The 20,078-nt window shown below is 45.5% G+C and overlaps 1 protein-coding gene and 1 long non-coding RNA gene across 48 annotated transcripts in view; one reads left to right on the top strand and one right to left on the bottom strand.

Moving 5' to 3' along the window:
* The window catches only part of NRXN3 (neurexin 3), a 1,829,497-nt gene that overhangs the window by 1,022,200 nt on the left and 787,219 nt on the right, over window positions 1–20,078 (bottom strand). The gene's annotated exons all lie outside the window — the stretch shown is intronic.
* Window positions 17,094–20,078, top strand: part of LOC128323001 (uncharacterized) — a 76,156-nt gene continuing 73,171 nt past the window's right edge. For both annotated transcript variants that reach the window (XR_008306140.1, XR_008306141.1), the window contains exons 1-2: window positions 17,094–17,215; window positions 18,076–18,615. This is a non-coding gene — a long non-coding RNA (uncharacterized LOC128323001). The remainder of the gene's footprint in view (window positions 17,216–18,075; window positions 18,616–20,078) is intronic.

Genomic DNA, 20,078 nt, shown 5'->3' on the forward strand with positions numbered 1-20,078 from the left:
TAATTTTCAATTTAATTAGTGTATTATTAATAAACTAATTAAATTAATCATTAATCATTAATTAAAAAACCATTAAAACTGAATGTTAAAGCCCATCAGGTAAAGCCGCAGATAACATACTAAAAAGCCTCTCTAACAAGCTGGGTCTTTAGATGCTTTTTTAAAAAAAACCAAGAAGGGGAGCATGGTGAAGCTCTTCTGGGAAGGTCTTCAAAGCCTAAGGGCCACATCTGAAAAGGCCCTGTCTCTAGTCCCCACCAACCGGATCTCAATCAGTGGTGGAGCCATGATGAAGAGCTCTAGCAAGTTTATATGGGTGAATGCAGCCTGACAGATATCCCAGCCTCAAGCCGTGTAGAGCCTTGAATGACTTTAATTCTAGCCCGGGAGCAGACTGGTAACCAGTGATGAGCTGCCACTAGAGAGGAGTAGCAAGGAGCTTGTGGTAGCAAGCATGACTTGTCCCCTTAGCTAAGCAGGGTCTGCCCTGGTTGCATGTGAATGGGAGACTAGAAGTGTGAGCACGGTAAGAGATTCCCCGCAGGGGATGGAGCCGCTCTGGGAAGAGCAGAAGGTTTCAAGTTCCCTCTTGGCTTCTTCAAGATAGGACAAGATTTTTATTTATCTTTTAAATAGGACAAGATTTTTTTATTGAACCAACAAACTACCAAAGCATACAGTACGTTACCAAAGCACAATTATATACAAAGTGGTTGTTTGTACATGACCACTGTAAGTGGCACAGCAGGGAAATGCTTGACTAACAAGCCGAAGGTTGCCGGTTCAAATCCCTAGTGGTACTTGGGCAGCAGCGATATAGGAAGATGCTGAAAGCACTCCTGTATTCTACCAAGAAAACCAAAGGGCTCAGTAGGCACCAGGAGTCAAAATCAACTTGTCGGCAGACTTTACCTTTGCTTTATACTCGTCCACAAGCAAATAATATTTAGGAGAGGAGAGCTGGTCTTGTGGTAGCAAGCATGACTTGTCCCCATAGTTAAGCAGGGTCTGCCCTGGTTGCATCTGAATGAGTGACCTGATGTGTGAGCACTGCAAGATATTCCCCTCAGGGGATGAAGCCGCTCTGGGAAGAGCAGAAGGTTTCAAGTTCCCTACCTGGCTTCTCCAAGATAGGGCTGAGAGATTCCTGCCTGCAACCTTGGAGAAGCTGCTGCCAGTCTGTGAAGACAATACTGAGCTAGATAGACCAATGGTCTGACTCAGTATATGGCAGCTTCCTATGTTCCTATATACATCATATATCTACAAAGATTTACACACAAGGATTTGGTAACCCACAGGGTTATAAAGTATATGCAGGCAGTACTGTAACTCAGTGGGGGGGGGATTTCAAGGCACATCAAGTAATGGGGGGTGGGGGGTACGTCCAACATCCATTTCCACAATTTGTCCCAGTGCTGTTTAGAAGAGACACACTTGTCTTTTTGCACATAACCATACAGACTTTTCCAGAAGAAATTTACTGTCTCATCCACGTGAACCTCTTGGTCGGGCTGAGAGAGATTCCTGCCTGCAACCTTGGAGAAGCTGCTGCCACTCTGTGAAGACAATACTGAGTGAGACAGACCAATGGTCTGACTCAGTTTATGGCAGCTGCCTATGTTCCTAGAGAGAGATGAGCCCAACGACCGGACAGGAGAAGCTGGGCAGCAGGTGATGCCTGCACAGCGAGTCATGGAGCTACAGCATCAGGCAGGGGGATCGAGCAGCAGCGTTGCTATGGCAATGCTCAAGACGCTGCACTCAGGCAAAGCAGGGGAGCTCTTGTGAGAACAGCTCACTCTCACTAGACTACCAGCAGGCATTGCGGGAGATGGAAGGTGACCAGGTGGGATATAAAAGGGAAACAGACACTGCCAGCCATGGAGGAGCGTTTGGAGGGCCAGCGGCTCCCCAGGTGAGAAACAAACCAAAAGAGAAGAAGAGCACTCTGGTGGCTGAGAGGGAAGGCAGGGACGGTAAGGGACATAGGGAGCTGCCTTACCTGAGTCAGACATTGGTCCATCTACTCACTATTGTCTACACTGACTAGCAGCAGCTCTCCAAGCTTTCAGGCAGGAGTCTCTCCTAGTCCTACCTGGGGATGCCCGGGAGTCAACCTGGGACCTTCTGCATGCAAAGAGGATGCTCTACCAATGAGCCACGACAAGACCTCCTCAGGGGGATTTCTTACATCAGACAGTGCTCACATGGAGTCACCCATTCAAAGGTAAACCAGAGTGGACTCTGCTTAGCAAGGGGGACAATTCATGCTTGCTACTGTAAGACCAGCCACCTAATGGCGCAGCAGGGAAGTAACTTGCCTAGGGAGAAAGAGATTGCCTGTTCGAATCCCCACTGAAACACCTATATCAGGCAGCAGCAATATAGGAAGATGCTGAAAGGCATCATCTCATACTGCATGCGAGGAGGTAATGGTAAACCCCTCCTGTATTCTACCAAAGACAACCACAGGGCTCTGTGGGTGCCAGGAGTCGACACTGACTCAATGGCACAACAACAACTGTAAGACCAGCTCATCCCTTCTCAATGTCATGCACATGGAAGAACAAGAAAAGTGTTTTCCTTTAACAAGAATCTGAGGTGTCTCCCCCGCTCCCCGCAAAAAAGGCACCTTTAAAGTACTCCTGTTGCCTACTTACAAAAGTGCATGTAGCCCTATTGGTCTATATTGGGGGCAAAAGTCAAATGGAAACAGTCATGTGGTACTTTTATTAGAACAACTCCCCTCCTTCCCCCCCCCCCGCCAAAAAAATGAACAACCACCAAAGAGCCAGCTCTGAGTTTCACAGAACTCTTCTTCAGGCTCAGTGTGAAAAGAAAAGAGCAGATTGTGGGGTGGCAGCGGGAAGAGAAGGGCTGTTGCTGATAGAGAGCATGGTTGAAATCTCATCTGCAGTATGTTACAGGCTTCTGGCAATGATGCAGGATGCTCTTTGTACTTCACCAACTGGGACAAGGCATCAGCCAATTTGTGCTAGAGACAAATCCAAGTAGCTTCTGCCTTGTTACATTTCCAGAAAAAAAAACAGAGGAACAGCCATTGTGCCCTTGTCCCAGCAGCCTTTGGTACAACCCAAAATCTGTTTTGCACCTCGATTAGGGATGTGCAAACTGGGCCAACGTTGAGCCAGTTCGACGTCGAACCGGTTCGATTAGATGGTCTAGGGTCAAACCGAACTACCCCGTTTGGTCCGACCCCAGACCAGGTGTCCCTTTGCTCAGTTAGCAGGGGTACTGGGATGGGACAGGGAGAAACACACTAAATATAAGTTCATCACCACTTTCCAAAGTGCCTCTTTGCTCAATAAGCAGCAGCCAATTCATGCCATTTATTCCTGGCCCTTGAACAGCTTCTAGGCACAGCAAATGAAATGTTACTCAGGGGAGCACAAATGGCCCTAATCGGTCCCGGCACAGCATTCCTCCAGTGGCAGTTGCTGGTATATGTCTTTTTAGACTGTGAGCCTTTGGGGTCAGGTAATCTGCTCCTCCTTCTCCTTATTATTCTATGTAAACTACTATCACAATTTGTTTGTTGAAAAGTGATATGTAACTACTACTACTACTACAGGTACTACTACTAGTAGTAGCAGCAGCAGCACTATTAGTAGTAATAGAGGAGGTGTGATTCTGAAAATCTTCCTAGGGACAGCTGATCCCTGCATAGGACGCCCTCTGGCATTTGTCAGCTGAACTCTTCCCTCCTGTTTTGCATCAAGTGAATGCCTGTTCAGAACTCCCTTGGGCGGGGTGTGTGTGTGTGTGTTAGATGTCTACTCTGCTACAGATCTCCATCCTACACTGGTATCCACCTGTTTAATACAGCAAATGTGGACATGATCAGGGGCTTCAAAAAAAACTAAAGTAAAGGGCGGGGGCTTTCCTCTTGCCCGGATGCCCCCCTTCCCTGCAGCTACTGCCACCATTGTGACTTTTTAAAGAAATAAAGTAAGGGGGGACTTTCCTCTTGCCCCCTTCTCCCCGCAGATATTGCCGCCGTAGAAAGATGCTTCCTCTGCGTTAATCCACTCCTGCCTACGCAAGTGCTTTCTCACACTGGCCGGCTTCACACTTCCTGCCCGCAGGTAAGTACGAGGGACCCACCGTTCCCAGTGAGTGCGCACCACTGGTGCCAGCCAGTACTTCCCCCACTTTCCATGTTGTGCCCACAAGGATATGTTGGGTGGAAAATGTTGAGTTTCCTCCACTGCCTGGCCTTTGTAACCAGTGGTGGTTGTCTCCTGCTTACTTGCAGCTGTATATACTGCCCAGAGACGGAAGTTTGGGTGGTATAGAAGTTTAATAAATTAAAAAAATAAAAAAAATATGTAAAGTCACCCATTGTTTGCTACGTGTGGCTTGAGTCATTACAGGCAAACCTCATTATTTGTGGAACCGCTATTCGCAGTCCTACATATTTGTGGATGTCTAATGGACACCCAATTTCATTATCCATAGATACGAAAAGGTTAAAACCCACGTATCTTTTGATCCTAGAGGGCTGTAAGCTACCACGGAGGTCACTGCCAACCACCATTTTGTAAGGAAGAGCCATTTTGTTGCCAATTTCTTGTTTTTAAATTATTTCCCCCGTGACTTTTCGTTGTTTTGCGGGGGCATGTTGCAGGTTCAGGGTGCATTCCTGGGCACATGTAGACCACGCTGAGCACAGTACAATAAGCAATTTCAATTATTTTCACCTTTGGGTTTTGTTTTGTTTTGCTCCTTTTAAACTTGTTTTTTCCCCATTCTGGAACCTAAACCCCCCATTTCCCAAAGAGATAATGCCTCACAGTTTTGTTACTCGCGGTAGTAGGTGAGGAACGGAACTCCGGCAAGTAACGAGTTTTGTCTATATGTTAATGAGTGGGGAGCAGGGTAGAAATTCTCCTTCTTGTTTTAATGCAGCAGTAATAGCATTCAACAAAGGGTTTAGATGGAGGAGGTTTGCAACCTAAGAGTGCACCTGGCCGGTTTCCAGGTTACACGCTGCCACGTGTCCCTCCGTATTGCCAGTGTTTTCATATTGCGCTCGCTGCCCTGTCAGCATGGTGGCATCCATATTTTCAATGCTTTATTTTGAATTTTAATGATGAGCTATGGTCCTATAACGTGGTAATAGTGTTGCAGGAAAAAAGCTGTATCTTTCTGTGGTAGAGAGGCTTGCAACGGAATTTATGCGTTGCAGCATTTTACAGTGTGGACAGTTCTTTGCCCTCCCCCCGCCCCCTTGCCTCAGGGAGAGAAACAGGCAGGGAGAAATCTCGGCTTTCCCCTCCTTCCCTCCCCACAGATCCCAAACCCCACACCTCCCTCCTTCTCCGCTTGCTTCCAGTATAACCTGAAGGGGTCAACACGGAAGGGGAGAGGAGACGGAGGAGGAGGGAGGGGACCAGAGAGCTCTTTTATGCAGTCCCACTTTAATTTGCTACTTTGGCCAGAGACTCATACTAGTGCAGCTGAGCAGATTTCTGAATCCAACCCTTTCTCATGCACTTTTACTGAAGGGGAAGCCCATTGAACTAAATCATTTACTCCTGTGCAATCCCACTTGCTTACTACACGGCAAAGGGCAGGGAGAGAGAACAGTCCCCCCAATCCCCCACTTTTTTTAAATCCCCCCCCTTCCCGGTTATTGTTTGCACAAAACTGGAATGATGCAAGATGACGTTAGATTTTTGTTTTGGAACAACGCTCCTCTCTGCTGGCAGATTTGTGCAAGGCAGCCGAGAAGTCCCCCCCCCCCCAAATCATGACACCACCACCCCGCAGCTCCATTGGCCCGAATGGGGCAGGAGGAGGGGCAGTTAAGCACGTTTCAAGGAGAATATGGACAGTCCTGCCTTGAAAACACATCGCAATGGATAGAAAATATGAGTGGACAGACACCAGCCTACAACAAAGCATTGAATAATGCTTTACTCTCGGTTTCAAACCATTGCACAATTCCGTCACACTTTGCAATGCTTTCCCCACTGCAAATATCGTAGTCCAGAAAACGCCCCGCAGCTTCTGCACCTCTTCTACACAACGCCCTTGTTGAACTGTATCCCAGCCGTGCACAGTGAGACACTGATTATAATCAGGCTTCCCATCCTGGATCAAGGTAAGGTCAAGTAATGTGTGCCATCAAGTCAGTGTCGACTCTTGGCGCCCACAGAGCCCTGTGGTTGTCTTTGGTAGAATACAGGAGGGGTTTACCATTGCCTCCTCCTGCACAGTCTGAGATGATGCCTTTCAGCAGCTTCCTATATCGCTGCTGCCTGAAATAGGTTTTCCCCACAGTCTGGAAAACATACCAGTGGGGATTTGAGCCGACAACCTCTGGCTTGTTATTCAAATCATTTCCACGCTGTGCAGCCCATAAAAGAGACAAGGAGCAAGTTCCAGAACAAACCTGCTTCTATAAGCCCCAGAACCCTGCCAATCAATAAAGTGAATACTTTACGAGCCAAAGAAAGGAGTTACTACAGTATTAAGTCAATTTAGTACCTGAGTTGCTTTGTAAGTATTTTGGCCATACTGCGTTAAGTATTTACACAAGAGCACTTTTGCGCAACACCACCAGGGCTGTCCTCCACATGTGCAGCAGCCCCAGTGGGTCCCTAACACCAGCTTTACACTGTTCTGAATGTCAGCCACTATTATTAACAACATTATGGCACGAATTGAGATTTAAACACACCAGCCCAGCAACATTCTATTAAATAACCATGTTAAACATTGTTTCTCATCTCCCCTGATAAAGGACACATCAGCTTGAACGACATATTTTGCCCACTTATGGAATTCCTATGGTGGCTTCAGAATAATTAGGTATACATTTGGTACATGCTAGCAACTATTTACACACAGTGAGAAAACAGATCCAATAACTAGCAGGGGCAATCCTTCTTTGAGGCAAGAGGCAAGTCGTTGTCTCCAGAAGCAGATTGTTTGGGCATTAGCAGGGTGGTGATGATGACATCAGAGGGACTGCTTCGCCTCCAACTAACATGTCTCCTCCTCCTGCTGCTGCTTAGGGAAAGGGGAAAGGGGCAACATTCAGGGTTCTGACTCTGTCTTGAGCTACCACTGGTAACTAGTAAATAGGAATTGGCGAACCGGTTCACAGACAGGTGGGTTGGTCGGAATTCGGTCCAAATTTGGACTGAAAAGCGGGAAATGGTCCATGCACACCACTGCTCTAGAAACACCATGCTTCAGCCTGACCTCTTGTTAAACAGAGCACACACCCATGCCACTGAACTTCTAGGAATATACAGGTGGTAAGTGAGAGAGCTATCCTATGGTGTGCCACAATGATGGCAACTCTTGTACCGTACAGTAGAACAACTGAAGCAAGGGTTTCTAAAATGCATATGGGAATGACTTGGTATCAATAAGACATAGGAGTTCTCTGTCACATTACTGATATTCTGGTGCCCTCTAGTGGTCACCAGCATATAATACGAAGATTCAGGAACTTATCCATATTCTATCTGTCACCTTATTGTATTTTAGTGGGTATGTGTTACTGATCCATACTGTGCAACTCTCAACACCATAACACCTGAAGCACACACAAATATTTAAATTACATGAGTGCCGAAAATCTGTTTTAGACACTTTGGAAGGGGGAAAAGGCGCCGCCAATTGATGACGGATCTGTGTTTTTAGTGTTTTATTGGGTGCTACAGTGGCTGACCAGATGCTCCATGAAGCCCATATGCAGGAGCTGAAGGCATACCCTCTCTCCTATTGCTGCTTACCTGCAATTAGTATCCAGAGGCCTCCTGCCTCTGAACCAAGAAGTAGCCTATAGCCATCTATAAATATGTCCTCCATTAATTTGTCTAAGGCTCTTTTAAAGCCATCCAATGGCGGTAACCATCACCACACCCCATAGCAGAGAATTCCTTAGGTAAACTATGTGCTGTGCGAAAAAGTACTTCCTTTTATTGGTTCTGAAATTCCGGGCAATCGGTTTCATGGCATCTGGTGGGCCACTGTGTAGAACAGGATGCTGGACTAGATAGACCTTGGGCCTTACCCAGCAGGGCTCTTCTTATGTTTTTAAGAGATGACTCTGGTTCTAATGTTGTGAAAGAGGGAGAAGAACATCCACTCTCTCCACACCACAAATAATTTTATAAACTTCTATCATGTCTCCCCTTAGTCATCTTTTTTCTAAACGATAAAGCCCCAGATGTTGTAGCCTTAGGTGGTCTAGACCCCTGATCATTTTGGTCGCTCACTTCTGCACCTTGCCCAGTTCTACAATATCCTTTTTGTGATGTGGTGACCAGATGCGTGAAACAGCACTTTGTGTTTGGCATGAGGGATCCCCTGACACTCAACCCCTGCAACCCACACATGTGGAATCTGCGTGGTTTAATGGATAGCATGAGATGTGGAGCCTCCATGAAAAAAAAACTGGCCTAGTTCCCAAAGGAATGCTCCCACATCTTTGAGGGAAACCTTGTAAGCCAGATGCTAAAACCAGACATGATGTTAAACATGCCATTTGGCCTTGTAGTTTCTTTCCTCCATGAAAGCAGCAGCCGCAGAAGTGCGGGTGGGGGAATCTGGGATCAGGACCATGGCACACATTTAACCCTTTACCCTTGCACTGTGGTTCCAATGAAAATGTCCCCCCACCACCATATTTTCAGATGTCCAGAGGTAACAGAAAAGATATAGATCTATGAGGAGAGTAGGCACTACAGTCACACTGAATTCAAAGCACACACTGAATGAAGCACACAAGGAGATCATTCACATGACTGCGAGCAGGCAGCGGGGGGAAGGATTGTTTAACTCACCTTCCCCCCCATATGGGCACTTGACTTTGCTGGGAACATAGGAACAACATGGGAACATAGGAAGCTGCCATATACTGAATCAGACCCTTGGTCCATCTAGCTCAGTATTGTCTACACAGACTGGCAGCGGCTTCTCCAAGGTTGCAGGCAGGAGTCTCTCTCAGCCCTGGGGCATGCTCGCAGACAATCCGTGCTGCATGGGTGCAGCGCAGAGCTCGGGAGATCACACAATGCACTGCACGACATGTGCAATTCATTGGGGGATTCCAGCAGGAGAAGGGGACTTTACGTGCCCACCTCTGGGTGTGGCCAGCCTGGTAGCAGCCTGAGGTCGCTCCATTAACCTTGGCTAAAAGCTGGACTAAGAACAGGGCTAGGCAGTGCTGCCCCTCCGGGATTGGGCCCGATCCTGGCTGAAGCCACATTGAATTCAGTGGGCATTATACATGTGTAAAGGTGCACTAGGTTGTAGCCACAGATGTGAGATCTGCGTGGGTTCTGGAAGCGAGTGTCCAGGGATTGCAGGGGACATGAAATGGGCTAATACAATTTCTAGGACCAAGGGTGGTATAGAGAAAACAAATTTGTTTTTTCAGCTGCTCATAGCAGGCTTTTAAAAACAGGTTTCTTCTCCTCATTTCACACATTACTGTGCAGCAGGAACCCGCCTGTAGAGAAGGGGAGGATACCTACACCACATCTGAAAGAAGCAACATGCCGCTGTTTGCGCTATATTAAGCCAGTGGTGAGTGACAGGCAAGTCGCTTTGTCTCTGTTGGGGCTAAGGAGATTTCCGTGGGGGTTCCTCTCACACAGCTCCTTCCATCCCAGTCAGTATCCATGTGCATGATATTGTTTTCCATCAAGCAAGGTTTTTCAATAAGCACTCTGATATGATTCACGGTGAAAGGGAAAACCCCAAAGGGGAAATGGTTTCATGTTCAGTTCACGGAAGAAAAAACGTCTCCTTGGCCTTGTTTCATTGTATCATGCAGAAAAACAGTCAAGTGCATTACAATCAGTTTCTGGGGAGGGACAGGAAACCCACAGTGTGTAGCCTTCACCAGTTTGACGGGGATTGCATCTGTTATGTCCACAGCGGGGATCACGGCAGGGGCTGGGAGAGGAAGGGTGAGAAGCAGATGCGAAAGGGTTATAGCGATGAGCTTCACTTCTTTTCAAGAGGGGGCCATTTTGGCCAGAGTGACCAGAGTTTTGTACTTATCCCTGGGTGCTTTAGAGACAGAGAGGGGAGGGGAGAAAGAAACATGTGGGATGGGGATATGTCAAGTTGTGTGTTGAAATGTTTCTGCTAATGTATATTTGCATAAATGTACCTGTTATATATTCTTACATGCTGTTTTTGCTCTCAAGAACCCATGTGTTAAAAATACAATGAGGTGCTTCACACCATCAGTGTGAAGCGCCTGAGGGGGTTCTGCTCTTCGCAGATGAGCAGCCGCTCATAGCTGTGTGGCCGAATCGGCCTCCCACACGATTGCCGGCACCGTCATGGAGCCAACAGGGGCGGCAGGGATCGGGGCCCACACAGCCCCTGGAAGTTCCAGGATGCCCCGCACGAGTGCGCAGGACATCCTGGAGAGACCTCCGAACCTGGAAGGCTGCTTGCATCCTCCCGGCGAGAGTCTCCTCATGTGTCGCCATGGCGTAGAGCAGCACCATTGCGGCACACAATCTGGAAACCAATCTGGAAACCCAGGTTAGCCGAGTGTTCGCTCTGCTAACCTGGGCTAAGGGCAGGGCTGCTTTGGTGCGCTAGCCGCCAGAGAACCACCGGTCTCTCCTGCGAGCCCGTTGGTTCTCACGATGGGGGGAAACTGGGCTGGGTTTCTTTAGCCCGGTTTTCCCCCATCGTGAGAATAGCCTCTGTGTGTGTCACAGTGTGTGTGTGTGTGTGTGTGTGTGTGTGTGTGTGTGTGTGTGTGTAGGGGGATGGTGCTTAGCTTGCAGTGTGTGGGAGTGTGTGCTCCAAAGGCCTTTAGGTCTAGGCTGCAAAATTTTTGCCAAAAAGTGCTGGAAGGAGCTCTTTAAGAGAGACGGAGCCCGCTCTTACGAGCTCTAGAGGAAAGCACTGGGGAGGGCTACACTTCCTAGCACTCTATGCACATTTTTCAAGATGGTGACGAGGCCAAGAGGGTTCTGTTTCCCTTAAAGGCCCCCCACCGCCACCTGGAGTTGGGCAAAGCCCAGCACTGCACGATGAGAATGGCCATCCCTGGATGGCGCCAGGGGGATTGTGCAGCGTATTTGTCTTTGGCCGAAGCAGCACAGAAGCCCAATAAACAATTAGGGAGCCGCACTTAGGGTTCATGGAGGCTGCCACTGGCCTCAGAGCCTTACAGCGAAGGACACCAGATTAACTTAGAGGACCCTTTCAGACGCTGATGTATTTCAACATCAGCGCACCTCACCGTGGAGAAAAACACAGGAATCCACACTAAAAAGAAAGAAGTTGTGTATGTATTATAGTCTTAGTGCCATCTGCTGGTAAGCTGAGGCAATCTGTGAAACAACAGTGAAAGGGCTCTTTCTTTTTCAAGTCAGAATAAAAGGAGTATGAAAAAGAGAGAGCTCTTCTTTCTCTGTCATTGCATGGATTGCCTCAGCTTGCCAGCAGATGGCACTAAGAATAAAATGCAACCCTCTCCTTCTTAGTTTGGATTCCCCACGGCCCCCCCACCCCGTGGTAATTTGCAATGATAATGAAATATATCAGTGACTGATATGGTGAGGAAAATTACTCAAAGTAGACATATGGAAATTAAGTTAGGCATTGCCTAACTTGCCCTTTTAATTACAATGGTATGATGCTTTGTAACTTTCCCCATCATGTCAGCCAGTGTCTGGAAGGAGCTATAAAAAGGCCATATCTTTATTGCCTGACTGCAGCTTCCATTCGGTGTATGCAAAAGCAGAGACCCCAATACATTTGATAGCCTGACCACTGACAGTGATATTCTCAGACCATTTCATGGAGATGAGTCTCAGAGGAAGGTAGCACCACAGGTTCTTCAGCCTCTCCAGATGCCACCAGCCTGGAAAGGCAAGACCAGTGTGCCCATCCCAAGAATGTATTGGCCCTCATCCCCCTTAAAGAGGCCCCCATGATGCCCCTCACCTTTATATTAGCCTATTGGCCCTATGGTCTATGACTGATGTCAGCCTGCCAACACAAACCCAGTGAATGAATGAAAAATGAAGACTACCATATGCCACATGCAACAATGCCGGAAGGACACTACATCTTATGACACCAAATTGCAATATAAGCCTTGGAACAAACAGTGAAGATGGTAAAGTTGCTTTTTCTTTAACCAAAGTGATGAGAAAGTTAACTTCACATGGTCAATAGCATAGAACATATAGGAAAATAACATAGCAACATAGGGAGGCTGCCATATACTGAGTCCGACCATTGGTCTATCTAGCTCAGTATTGTCTTCACAGACTGGCAATGGCTCCTCCAGGGTTGCAGGCAGGAATCTCTCTCAGTTCTCTCTCATCTCTCTTAGAGATGTCAGGGAAGGAACTTGGAGCCTTCTGCTCTTACCAGAGCGGGTCCATCCCCTAAGGGGAATATCTTACAGTGCTCACACTTCTAGTCTTCCTTTCATATGCAACCAGGGCAGACCCTGCTTACCTAAGGGGACAAATCATGCTTGCTACCACAAGACAAGCTCCCCGCTCGAAATTATTTCAATTTTATTTTATTTTATTTTATTACTTTAGGTGTTTGCTACAGGAATATGGTGGAGCATGCAGCAAACATAATTGCTGTGTGAGATTCAAAATACTCTCTTTCAGCATTAAAAAGTTTCAAATTCACACTCATAACCTCCATCATCTAGGAAAGGCAATGCCAGACAAAGGCTATAAGTGGGTTGTTTCCTTGCTATATATACAAATGCATACAGCAAAAAAAACAGAAGAGAAGAAGAAGGAGAATGACCTTTCTTCAATGAATGATTTTTGCTACACATTTCCACCACCAGTTGGTTTGCTAGCCGGCAGGTACAGATATTGTTGGTATAACAGAGTTTTGGCAAAAATAGAGAGGGGTGGATAGAACCCAAGATTCTAAGATACTAGCCGACCCCGCACAGAGCATCTGTGCGCTCTTTGGGGCTGGTGGTTACCTCTCCCCCCCCGTACCTTCTGCCCCAGTCTCCGCTTCCGTGCCCAGCCGCCTCTCCTCCCCACCACCACTTCTGCCCCCACACTTTCTTTCCCCCCTCCTGGGCCTTGCCTCCACGGCTGGGCCAGGCCCGCCACCGCCTCTGGCCCCTGTGGCCGGGCCCGCTGCGGCGGCGACCAATCCTCCTGGGTGCGCCTCAGCCAATCAGGTGTGTCTGCCACCCAGCCAATCAGCTGGGCGCTGGGACGCACATTCCAAGGCACACCAGGATAATTATATATAGAGAAGGAATGCAAAGCTCAGCATTCTGGCCACATGGGCGATGCTGCTACAGTCCCTTGCCAGGAATAGGAACCAGATAAGGATCACAATATAGAATAAATGAAGAGTGATTTGGAAAAAAATAATCACTGTAATTGTATAGTGCTGAGTTAATACTATCCCTCTTGTTAAAACATTTTTTTTGCAGTGTCAAAAGACACACTCCCCCTTTCTGCAATTTTCCAGCATTGCTTGCGAAAGTTCTTCATTTACTTAGTGTGTTCTCGCTTTTTTTCTGAGAGACTTCACTTGCACTCAGCAATGTTATCATGTAGCCAGCTCTAAATGACTGTGCATAGCACAGTTGTGTTATGTCGTCCCATTCGTGGGGGTGGGGGGTGAGATTCTGTCAAAGCAGCAGCAGCAGTAGAAGCAGCTAAGTTAACCTGAGTGAGTCAAAACATTATCTTAGAAGTCGTTTCAGTGAAATTTGGAAGTGAAAGTGGGTTCAGGATGAAATAGGCCAAACAGCAGTTTCAGCAAAATTTGAAGAATCTGGGTTTGGGGACTAAACAGGGTAATTATTCGGGGGGTGGGGATGCATTTCTTCAAAAGGGACAAGGGGAGGCTTATTACTACTTGCTGGCAGTGACAGCAGGGATCATCTATATCCCTTCCTTGCTTCCTTCCACAATTTACGTGCCATCTCTGTGGATGGCAGTGGCCATCTAGACCTAGTGCCTTTTTGATGGAGAATATTGAAGCGGTGGGGGTGGGGTTAAGAAAACGTTAAGTATTTCTGCACACAGTCCCCACCCCCACCCCACTCCACCCCAAAATCAATAATTTTGGACTGAAAATCAAAACTGCATAGTAGCTGACACAGCTTTATAATTCAATCTATTTATATTTATGTACATTTCAGCAAATAGCAGCTGGGTTTTATTTACTTACTTACTTACTTATTTAAATACATTTGTATACCGCCCAAAAGACAAGTCTCTGGGTGAGAATAACTTAATGGATGAGAATAACTTAAAGCCCTAGATAATCATCCATTTCCCCCTTTTATAAAAGGCTTCCAAAGGCAATGCTTTCTCAGCCTGATACACCCAAAGGTCACTCATAATCCAAACTCGGCACAGCATCCCTCCAATGCTTCTGCCGAGTGTCTAGATTATGTTTCATTTTAGACTGTGAGCCTTTTTGGAACAGGGAACCATCTCATTTCTTTTTCTGCATTAAAAAGTGATATATAAATCTGCATATACAATCACATTGGCTGACATAATGCACGGCGTTCTGACATGCACATCATGTCAGCCAACATTATCATCATTATAGTTGACAGGAATGCTCCACCCCAAGACTGCTGCAAATTTGCAAGGCAGCCCTGATGCTGCTGAGAATGAGTGGACGTGCAAACAGTTGTTCCTCTTGTGGCAAATAGGGAGTCACTGGAATAGCACTGCTTGCACAATCACTCACTCTTAACAATGTTGGGGGCTGCCTTATGAATCTACAGCAGCCCCGGGGTGGAGCGTTCCTCTGCCAGAAGGCTGTGCATCATGTTCGCCAATAACAGGAATAGTATTTTAATTCCAAGAATATAACTCAAAAATACTGCATCATTAAAAGGCCTTTAACGGCAAAAGTCACTCCAGAGTACCAAACAATTCTGAAAAGCAAAGCTACGGTGTAGCTCAGAAACACTAAACAGCTCTGCTTAGTGAATTGCACAGCTGTGAAATCACTCAGGGGCACTGAATAACTCTTTGGGTAACTGGTCCCTTAGCCTCTTTCAAGATATCTTATTCATGAGCCTTAATCAGGATGAAGTACTACAGCCATGTATATGCCTGATCCAGATAAACTCTAAATGTTCTTCTCGGTACAATGATCCTCTTAAGAGTCTCCCAACTGCAGTGGTAAATGGCTAGTCTTCTTCCATTAGGATCTCACAAACTTCTCACAAAGCATTTGCAAGTCAAAATGCTGAAGACTCAGCTTCAATGAAGATAACTTGCAGCCCTTAGAAACTGCCACTGGATTACAGAAGCTTCAAATGGGTGAGTCCATGCTATGAGAAGCTGCAGCTGGTTAGGGCACTTCCCACCACAGGCAGACTTCTGATATAGGCCGTGATATATACCTAGGTTGTACCACACACATGATGATCTCCAGGGCTGCTCAACTTTGGCCCTCCTGCAGATGTTGGCCTACAACTCCCATAATCCCTGGCTATTGGCCACTGTGGCTGGGGATTATGGGAGTTGTAGTCCAAAAACAGCTGGGGGGGGCCTAAGTTGAGCAGGCCTGATACACAGAGCTTTCTTGACATTTCATGAAGGAACTACTACTACGTATATGTATATATCACTTTACAACCAAAGTTCTCGAAGTGGTTTACATGGAGCAATAAATAATACATACATACATACATACATACATACATAAAGATGGTTCCTTGTCCCCAAAGGACTCACAGTCTAAGAAGAAATATATGGTAGACAAACCAGCAACAGCCACTGGAGAGATGCTGTGCTGTGAATGGATAGGGCAGGCCACTTGCTTTCCCCTTGCTAAATAGAAGAGAAACACTACTTTAAGAGGGGCCTCTTTGTTCAGTTAGCAGAGTCACAATGCAATGAATGTATGAAGCTGTGTAATGAATGTATAAAGCAGCTCTCGATCAGCCTTGTATGCAGACTCAGGGTTAAATTTCACGATACCTAAGAATGTGCTTAATGCAGTCTGTTTCTGGATCCGCTGGACCAGGGAGTTTTCCACACAGGGCTTTTAAAGCCCTTTAGCTCTCAATTCCTCCGGAATGGAGGGTGTGTGTTCACATATCGGGCAGATCGACCCCAACATCCCTGAGAGCTATCAGGGAGCACTTCACACACAATTTGGGTTTTTCAGTGCCCGTTAGGGTACAGCCTGATTTATATCCGGGGTTAAAAAATCCACTTTTTACGTCGGGTTTTTGGGATAACTCTTGAGTTCTCAGTAAAGCTTCCCAGAAAACTTGCAGTAAAACCTGCTGTGTGGAGAACTCCAAGGGTGGGGGCTCTGTGGATTAAGGCCATGCCATAGGGAGAGATTGGACTTTAACCCTCCCCCGCCCGCCACACCCCCAATCCAGACTGGACCCCTCCAAAACTGCTATTTGGCTTGGAATAAAAGGCCATTGGCATTACTGGGAGCTTTCCACCCACATGGCAAATAGCAACCAGAGGGGAAGCTATAGCTGAGTTAAGCCTCCTGTTTTTGCTATCCAGTAATCTTTTGTATTTTGTTGTTTGGATGTTTGTCCCAGTGGAGATCCTGTAGAGAGTGTGGGGGAGGAGTCAGAAAGAAAAGGGAGGGGAAAGGGAGGAGGAGAAAAATGGAGTTGTTTCTGAATAAAGCTTAGTTAAATAAACATAAGATTGCTTTGAGTTTCTGAGGGAAGCCCACATAAAACACCCCCCTCTTCCCATGGTACAGTCCCAATTTACAGGGAAACCCAATGCAGTTGCTATGGCATTTAAAAGAAAGAAATATATCATTGCTAAGCACATGCTCAATGGAATTTGTAGTTTGATCCTCGGCCATATTACTCTTCTTCACTTGTTTATATTTAAGGCTGCAGTTAATTTTCATATCCCTGTAGTAGGCTTCAAGTTAAAAGAAAATGTCTATGAAATACTGGCCTAATTTTCCGGATATCCTGCAGATTGTCTCCATTGCAAAAGTTAGTGCTAGCCTTTTGTCTTCCTAAACAGTGAGCACAGTGTCATTATGTAACAATACCATTATGACAGCATGTGACATCACCCAATCAGGTACAATGATATCATACACAACAGTTCTGCATGGAAGCATCATTGCATAAAGGTGGTACGCTGTTCTTTGTTTGTTTAAAGACAAGCAGCAACTGCAGAGTTATGCTATGGCTTTTGAAAGTCATTAATACTGTGGGCCCCAGGTAAGTGAGGAGAAAAGACTGGTGGCAGTTTTTGTGTGTGGCAAATACAAAACAAATTGCTGAGAACAGGGTAGACAAATTCCCTTTTTTCTGTTCCTTTTTATATTATGCCTCACTTCTTTTAATGTTCTAGCCACGAGAACTGGTTACTTAATCTGTGCAGTCTTTAAGGCTGATGGCCTGTGCACCTGAGAGTAAGCTCCACTGACCTCAATAGGTCAATGAGCTGACCTGCCTAGTATTACACAGTGTGGGTCTCATCATATGACAAATTTTGGACTTGAAAAGGGATTCTGAAGTTCAAAATATATCAACTTTAGCATCATTTACAAGAAGATGCCTTATACAATATCAGATATTGGTTCACCTACTCCCTATTATCTAACAGTAATGTGGGTTTTCTGAAAAGCAATGAACTAGATTCTTCCCCTCACCCTCTGCCACCAGAAAATTGTACTTTTTCAAGCTCTACAATATCTTTTTGGATATATGGTGACCAGAACTGTATATAATATTTAATGTGTGGCCACATAATAGATTTTTTAAAAAAAGTTTTACAATCATGGTGGTTTTATTTTCAATCCTTTTCCCTTTCCCGATTCTTAGCATGGATTTTGCCTTTTTCACAGCTGCTACACACTAGGTCTGTGTTTCTATTGAACTATCCACCTCAGGATTGAAACTGAACTATCCACCCCAGGATTAAAATGAGCAGGGACTTTCCATGTGAAGAAAGGCTAACACTTTAGGGGCCCTTTACATTAGGAGGGAAAGACCATGTGGTGGTGGGGGGGGGCATGTTCAAGGTTTAAACGCTTATGCAGAAAAAGTGATAGAAGCTTTTCCTCCCATTTATCTAGAATTCTGGGGGTCCTTTCGTGAAAGTGATTGGCAGGACTTGACGAACAGATCCAAGAAAGCATTTCTTCACACAGTGCATAATTGGTTTACAGAATTCACTGACAGAGCTTGCCACGCTGGTTACTAGTCTAGATGGCTTTAAAAGGAAAGACACATTCATGGAAAACAGGTCTACTGTAGACATATTTCAAAAGTTTACTTAAAAGCCACAAAGATTTGAACAGAACTATTTGATTGAGGAGGAGGGATCAATAAAGGACATTTAATATCATTCAAATATTGTAGTCAAGCAGATGCAAAAAGGTGGAAAATATTTCTATTGGAATATTTGGAAATGTCTGAAGACAACACACCACATTGTTCCAATGATGCCATCTTGCAGACCTGTGGTATAATGATGTCACCATACCCGATTGGCTGATGCCACATGATGTCACAAAGGCATTGTTACATAATGGGAATGTGCTGTTAGGGAAAGACAAAAAACTCGCACTAACTGTTGCAATGGGAGGAGTCTTCCAGGACATCAAGAAAATCAGGTCAGTATTTCATAGATATTTTCCTTTAACCTGAAGCCTAATATAGGAATATGAAAATTAACTTCAACCTTAATTATAAGCAAGCAAACGTGAAAATTGCTGCTGAGTGTCAAACTTCACATTACGTTACACATGTGCTTAGCACTGCTGTGTTTGTTTCTTTTAAACTAAATAGCAGCCAGATTGGGTTTCCTTGCAGAAAGGGACCATGGTATGGGGAGAAGAGGCTTTAACTCTTTGCTCCTGCCACAGCAGACCCTCCAGCCGCTCTTTGCCATTGGCGGGAAAGCTCCCATTGCGGCGAATCGGGACTTCCATTCTAAGCCAAATAGCAGCGTTAGAGGGGTCCAGTCTGGCTAAAGAGTATGGCAGGATGGGGGGAAGGTTAAAGCCCAGACTCTGCCCAGGGCATGGCATCAGTCCAGAGCACCACCCCCACCACTGATCCAGCTGATCAAGAAACCTTCTGTATTAAGCACATCCTTAATGTTGTTGTTGTTGTTATTATTATTATTATTATTATTATTATTAATTTATTATAATATTATATATATATATATAATACAACATTATATATAATATTATGATTATAATTATATTATTATTATTATTATTATTATTATTATTATTATTATTTCTTGCTTTAACAAACCAGTCAATAACACCTGTCTGACCGTGTAAACAAGAAATAATAATATTATTATTAATTCGATTTCTATACCACCCTTCCAAAAATGGCTCAGGGCAGTTTACACAGATAAATAATAAATAAATAAGATGGATCCCTGTCCCCAAAGGGCTCACATTCTAAAAAGAAACATGAGATACACACCAGCAACCGTCACTGGAGGTACTGTGCTGGGGGTGGCTAGGGCCAGTTACTCTCCCACTGCTAAATAAAGAGAATCACTATGTTAAAAGGTGCCTCTTTGCCCAGTTAGCAGGGCTAATGTGAAGTTTGACCCCAAGTCTGCATTTATTACACAGCTCCTTCATGAAATGGCAAGGAAACTTGTTTGCAGATCACCATCACGTGTGAGATATATGTGTGTACTGTATATATTATTGCATATATAAAAATTTGCACATGGTGGGAAGCCCCAGCCAACTGCAGCTTCTCATAGCACCAGTGGCAGTTCCTAATAGCTACAACTTATCATTATTGAGACTAAGGATTTTCTATGAACACTTCCAACCTCCGCAGCTCAGCAAAAGAAACAAGATGCTGCTCTGGGTGCTGCTGGAAGCAAAAGCAAAACTAACTTCATTTTTTTTTTTTTAGTTTTGCTTTCATTTATACTACTGCTATTACTATTACTACCACCACCATGCATATTGATATAGTGAACATAAGAACAGTCCTGCTGGATCAGGCCCAAGGCCCATCTAGTCCAGCATCCTGTTTCACACAGTGGCCCACCAGATGCCACAGGCAGGAATGGAGGGCTTGCCCTCCCTCCTGC

The sequence above is a fragment of the Hemicordylus capensis genome, chromosome 1 (genome assembly GCF_027244095.1).
Source record: "Hemicordylus capensis ecotype Gifberg chromosome 1, rHemCap1.1.pri, whole genome shotgun sequence".
Classification (NCBI taxonomy): domain Eukaryota; kingdom Metazoa; phylum Chordata; class Lepidosauria; order Squamata; family Cordylidae; genus Hemicordylus; species Hemicordylus capensis.